This window comes from Egretta garzetta, unplaced genomic scaffold (assembly GCF_000687185.1).
Source record: "Egretta garzetta isolate BGI_Z169 unplaced genomic scaffold, ASM68718v1 scaffold445, whole genome shotgun sequence".
Taxonomy (NCBI): domain Eukaryota; kingdom Metazoa; phylum Chordata; class Aves; order Pelecaniformes; family Ardeidae; genus Egretta; species Egretta garzetta.
Window position 1 is genome coordinate 860123 of NW_009259855.1, and position 6957 is coordinate 867079.

Below are 6957 nucleotides of genomic sequence, written 5' to 3' on the forward strand. Positions count from 1 at the left end.
GGGAAAGACAAGAAACAGAAATCTACTGACCTTTTCATTATTTGAAACAAAACAAAACAGAGAGTGGGATGTAAGAAACAGAGGAATTGTGATTAATCATGAATTAGCTAGCTTTGATTCCTGCCGTGACCCATCAGGAGTCTGCCATTTGAAGCTGAATCATTCTCTAAGGTCAGGCGTAGAGGCAGTCATTTCCACTGAGCTGGTACTGAGCATGGTTTACAGTCTAAACACGAGAAGCAAAAATATCCTTCAGCATTGTTACTCTTCAGCAGGCTCAGGGGTATCTTTCCAAAAATAAACAGTAAGCTGCTTTTAACTATACTTGATCTCCAGGTGAGCAAGGATCAGACACTGTTTTTTTGCACCTGCATCACAATTTGTGCTGTTTAAACTACAAAGGTGCGTCAGCACTGTAACACACCCCTTAAGGAAGCTCTTTGGCAGCTCTGGTTTGTTTTTCTGGTTGGAGTTTTGTTTTGCGCAGTCAGAGAGTATATCCATCACCTGATGAAAGTTTTTAATAAACTGTCACCTGATCCTTTGCTGATCATTAAGCATGCAATACTTTGAAAAATAGCCTTATTGTGCACCATCAGAAACCGCTTCAATTGCTGTCTAAAAGGTTTTCGCAAAGACATAAAACATTAGGTGAAGGAGGAGATAATGCATTGGCCTCTTATTGCCTGGATACCGCTGCTATCACTGCACTATTACCTAAGTGAATGCATTGGGTCGGGCTGAGATGGAGTTAATCTTCCCCATAGCAGCCCTCACCATGCTGTCCTTTGTATCAGGAGCTAGAGCGGTGTTGAGAACGCACCCACACCCGTGTTTTGGCTACTGCTGAGCAGCGCCCGCACAGCATGGAGGCTGCCTCTCCAACATTTCAAGCCCCCTCACCAGTGGGCTGGGAGGGGGCAAGATCCTGGGAGGGGGCACAGCCAGGACAGCTGACCCAAAGTGACCAAAGGGATATTCCAGACCATATGACATTGGCTCAGAGATAAAAGCAAAGGGAAAAAAGGAGGAAGGAGAGGTATTCGTTATTTATGACGTTTGTCTTCCAGAGCAATGCTACGTGTACTGAAGCCCTGCTTCCTAGGAAGCGGCTGGACATCGCCTGCTGATGGGAAGTAGAGAATAAAATCTTTGTTTTCCTTTTGCTTCCATGCACAGCCTTTGCTCTTGCTTTTATTAAACTGCCTTTATCTTGACCTACAAGATTTTTTTTTCCATCTCATTTTCTCCCCGCCTGTCCTGCTGAGGAGGGGAGTGACAGAGCAGCTTGGTGGCACCTGGCGTCCAGCCAAGGTCAACCCACCACAGTGAACAAACAACCTGGGGATAAAACAGAGAGCACCACTGCACTTCAGCTGTGGCCAGAAAGAAAAGAAAATGGCAGCTACAACTGCCTTTTCCGTGGAAAGGATCGTGCTGGAGTGTCTCAGCTACCCAGGGAAGGCTATCAGGGGAGGAATGTCACAGCCCTGTGTCCTGGCCAGGTGTCGGGGTGAGACACCCCTAAGTGCTGTCTCCAGGGTGCTGGGACCAGCATGGTCAGGGACAAGCACAGAAACACAGCAGTGAGACTGTGGTCAAGTGTGTGGCGGTCCACAGGTGCCTGTGGGGTTGTGCAATAAGAGACTAAAGTTTGTCAAGGCCATAATTTTGTGCTTTGATAGTTTTAAGAAGAGGGCATATGGATTTTTTTGAGGATCAGTCCTCACCATGCCATGACGTGGCAGACTTGTCTGCTGATGACAAAAAGTAACGTTGTCATCACAGTCTTCATGGGAGTGATGGAAGATTGGAGAAAAGGGACGTTACTGGAGACAGGGGTAATAAAAAACCCAGTTCCTGCCGCATCTCAGAAACAGAGTTTTATCAGGTATTCCCAAAGGAAAATGAAGCAAGAATGTTGGCCAATATCCTTGGAAATTATTACTGAAATAATTGGCAGAAATGCTTTTGGGCTTGAGTAGGTTGTTGCAAAGTTTATAGATGCTTCAGTCTGCATCCGCACAAACTCTCCTGTGTGCATATTTCTTTGCCTGGAGTTTTTAACATGGCTGTTTAATACAGTGTTTGACATCTGCAAAACATTATTTGCCTGTGTGGAGAAGTAGTGGTTAATACTAGTAGACAATTTCTTGTTACAAGAAGTCCACAGCCTTTAATCAGAATGGGCGCTGGGAGGAGGTCTGTCCCTAAGAAACAGGCAATGTCTGAAGAAAACAGACAGAAAAAGTAATATATTTAAGTATTTGCCTTTTCCTCCCCTTTTCTAATGTAATTAACTACTTGTTTGTTCCAACCCTTATGTCTGCTGGTCTTGTTACTACTCCTTCCCTAACAGCCCAGTTCTTTCTTTCTTGTCTGTTTGCTGGATTTCTTGTCTCTGTTTCTGCATGGGCCATCTCAGCTTCCTTTAGCAAGTCTGACCGCCTCCTTGGCCTCATTCAAACAGCCCCAATGGGATCCTATGCCCCGCGGTCTTGGGCACTCCCTCTCACTTCTTGACAACTGTATCTTTGAAATCTGTTATGGCGTTATGGTTCAGTCCCTCTTTAAGCATCTTGTAGTTTGGGGGTTGACTCTAATCCACCCCACTACCCATCCCTGCCACAAGTATCTTCACTTCTTGCTTGCTGATTCCGTTTGTTCGATACCCTTCCCCATCACCTGGTCCTCCTCATGACCCACATTTTCAATCATCTATTTTTGCAGGAATGTAACACGTACTTCACTCCCACTTAACTTTTATTCTTGAACCACAGCTTCTTTACTACAGGTTCTGTGGCTCGGCTTCTACAGTTTGGCAAACAGCAATGCTTTGATCATAGAATCATAGAATCATAGAATGTTTTGGGTTGGAAGGGACCCCTAGAGGTCATCTAGTCCACCCCCCCTGCAGGAGCAGGGACACCGCTAACTGGATCAGGTTGCTCAGAGCCCCATCCAACCTGGCCTTGAATGCTTCCAGGGATGGGGCCTCCACCACCTCTCTGGGCAACCTGTTCCAATGTTTCACCACCCTCATTGTAAAGAATTTCTTCCTTATATCCAGTCTAAACCTACCCTGGTTTAGTTTAAAACCATTACCCCTTGTCCTGTCACAGCTGGCCCTACTAAAAAGATTTTCCCCATCTTTCCTATAGACTCCCTTTAAGTACTGAAAGGCCGCAATCAGGTCTCCCCGCAGCCTTCTCTTCTCCAGGCTGAACAAGCCCAACTCTCTCAGCCTGTCCTCATAGGAGAGCTGCTCCAGCCCTCGGATCATTTTTGTGGCCCTCCTCTGGACCCGCTCCAACAGTTCCATGTCCTTCTTGTGCTGAGGGCTCCAGAACTGGACGCAGTCCATTCTCCATTCAGTCAAAGAAAAATCTGAAGTATTTTTCATCTTTGAGAAGCTATGGCTAATTAAATTTTCATACATCTCTGCATCACAGGCCCACCTCTCCAGCCTGTCCAGGTCTCTTTGGATGACATCCCTTCCTTCTGGTGTGTCAACCGCACCACTCAGCTTGGTATCATCCGCAAACTTGCTGAGGGTGCACTCGATCTCGCTGTCTAAGTCATTGATGAAAACATTAAACAGCACCGATCCCAGTACGGACCCCTGAGGGACACCACTCATCACCGGTCTCCATCCGGACATCGAGCCATTGACCACTACCCTCTGGACGCGACCATCCAGCCAGTTCCTTATCCACCGAACAGTCAACCCATCAAATCCATAGCTCTCCAATTTAGAGAGAAGGATGTTGTGGGGGACCATGTCAAAGGCTTTGCAGAAGTCCAGATAGATGACGTCTGTTGGTTTTCCCTTGTCCACTGATGTTGTCACTCCATCATAGAAAGCCACTAGGTTCTTGAGATTTGCTGTGAAAATACTATAGAATAAAATACTTCTTAGCTGGAAGATACAGGGGGTTGGAGACAACTAAACTGCTCGCTGAAAACTGCTTACCTCTTCTGCCTTGTGTGGAAGCTAAGGACTCCAGCTGCAATATGCTGTATACCATAATAGCGGACAGTAAGATTTGAAGTAAATAAACTAACAACAAATACAAAAGTGACATTCCAGTTTGGCCCATTTAGCCACCCCTGGAGGAAGCTTGGACTGTTGTAGTGAATCCAGCTGAACACAGTTTTCTTCAGGGCTCTAACCCACTCACCTGCTTTTACTGTCCTTGGAAAGGAAGGGAAAGGCAAACATTTTCAACTGAAAGTCCAACAAGTTTTTGTGAAATTTTATACCACATAGTCTAACCACTTCCAAACTCTTACAGATATTTTCAAGCTCCTTTTTCCTCTCAAAGTAGTTAAACCACTGTATGAGGATGACACCAGGGGAAAAAAAGGGATTACTGTTATTTTGTTGTGAGGGCTCCAGTGGGATTTTGAGGGAATTGATTCAACAAAAAATACACAGAACAAATTTGCAGGGCAAGTGGAGGGGAATAATAGTCTCATACTCTGCCTGTCTGTATCATCATTATTCTTAATGGTCTGCTCTTGCATTTCTAGGATACAGTGTACCTAAAAGTGGGAGGACTAGCTGTTCTTTGGGCCTCAGTGCATTTGGATTCAAAGCTGCATTTTTGCTGGATACAGGATGCAAACCTGAGCAATACTCATGACAGAATTATTATCTCTGTTAATGTTTCTCAGGCAGTCTCAGGTGCCGTACATGTGCCTTTTTGTGCTTTTTTCTTTTCTTCCCCCCTCTCCGCCCCCGATTTGTTAAGGACTGCTGGGGATAATGCTGAAACCCAGTCTGACTTCTCATGCACCTTTAGAGAACTACTGGATGAATTGCTTTTCTTCTGTCAACAGAATTTTGTTTCTCCTGCACATCATTTATGGCATCTGTCTGCCATTTGCACCATAACTTTGGAATGGGTTCTCCCAGACCCGTGGTTGTCATCATCTTCTTCAAATTATTTTGCACAGGAAATTAAGATGTCCATGCTGTTTACATTGAGACATAGTCAAGCAAGTGCACACTTTTTTACTGTACACACAATAGTCTGACAATGTTCTTTAATTTTAGAAGGCTAATCTACATTCATGCTTTTGGGATGCCTTTACTTCTAACAGCCAGCAAAGGAAGAAGCAAACTTGTCAAACCAGGAATGAGGTCACTCTCACGGATCAGATTTGCAGGTGTATTCATGTAGTCAGAAATCTTTTGCTATCCAAATACTATACACCTAATTTTCAGAAGTAGCTATTTAGAAAAGTTCATTTATTGATGTTCTTCAGGAAAATTAATGGATATGCTAACTTCTTAGAGTTTTGCCTGTCAGATATGCTAAAGAAGTTTTTTTACCATCCATCTCTCCTCCCAAACTCTATACTTACATGCAAAGAGACTTGCCCTTCCTGAATAGATCTTACACACAAAGACTAAGCATAACTAAGAAATACTAGAAATGGACTGTAAAAAGTATTCCATTTGGACCGAACTAAAGGCAGCATAAACGGTGGTGTTACTTGAAGTAGCATTTTTTTTAAAACATAGATAGTTAAAATGAAGCTTCTAGAAACAATGAGGCACTGAAGAGTAAGTATTTATAACTTATGGCCCAATTACTGATATGGCTAAACCTGCATTTGAGAGCTTAATTTTGGGAAGGCATTAAAAAGAGAAGACAAAATAGGATGTTGTATAACTTTTAGTAGAGAGATTTGCTTTTCTAAGTCTCTAACAAACACATCAGTTGGTCATTTCTTAAGGAAAAAAGGTAAAAAGACGACCCATAGCAGGCTAAAGGCTAATGAACACTGAAGTGTCAGAACTCCTCTAAAACATTTTCTTAGACTCTTGTAATCTCTGTCCTGAAATTCCCACATGCAATAAAACTCCTTTTCTCTGTATTTTACTGTAGAACCAGGAGAAAAAAGAACTGACCAAGACATCTCTATTTCTGCATCTTTGTTAGTGTTCATGAACAGTAGAAATCAGGATGCCTCTTTCAGCTTCTCTTTATTTACACAAAGAAAGCTAGCTCTGCCTAACTATAGGCCAGTGCTGATTTCTAATGCAATTGGCAATATGAACTGGACACCTGATACCAACCAAGAAGCTAGCCCACATTTCATCTCTGCTGGGCCAGTTAATTCAAATGTATTAACTCCCTAAATCCTTCCTCCCCACTCCCAGGAAATCAGGCATGGGAATGCAGTGTGGAGTTCAGTATCTGCAACTTCAGGATGTTGCCTGGTACAGAATTTAAAACAAGAAGCAGGGATCCACACCAAGGCAAGGCATGAAAAAACCAGAACTGAACCCCAAACAGAATTTAAAAGATGAAGGGAAAATATTCATTTGGCCGTTGCATTTGTTACTTACCAAAAAGAACAGACTCTTTTGTGAGATGAAGAGTAACCCTTAGACTACAATCGGAACATCCATGGCATGTATTATTTGTGGCATGGAGTAGTTGTGATTTTCAGGTAAGAAAGTGGTAGAAGGAAAAGGAATCAAAGCGTATAGCAGAGCCTTTCATATGAAACACAACTTCATATATCCTCCAGTGAACCACTTTGCTTGCTTGCTTGCTGTCTCCTATCCAACGTCGCTGTCACGTCCCCACGTGGGCTTCTATATGTCCCTATAAACACAGCCACCTTGGACATGCTGTCACTTGTTAATGCAGCCATTCTGTGTTTGGCTCTCATGTGAGAAATGTTGCTCATGATGGGGTTGTGGGAGCCGGAGGATGACCACTCTGAGAGGGCGCAGCTCAGAGACACATCCCACCCTCATGTGAGTTCACAGGTGGATGGGGCGGTGATTAGGACCACAGCACCCACATGCTCAGAACATGCCTCTGTAGCGGTGCATCTTCAATCAGCATAATTAGTGTCATTAACTTCAAAGAAATTATGCAGGCTGCTCTGCCTGGCAATCTGGCCATTCAGATCAAAGGGGTAATGCTGTGTCTG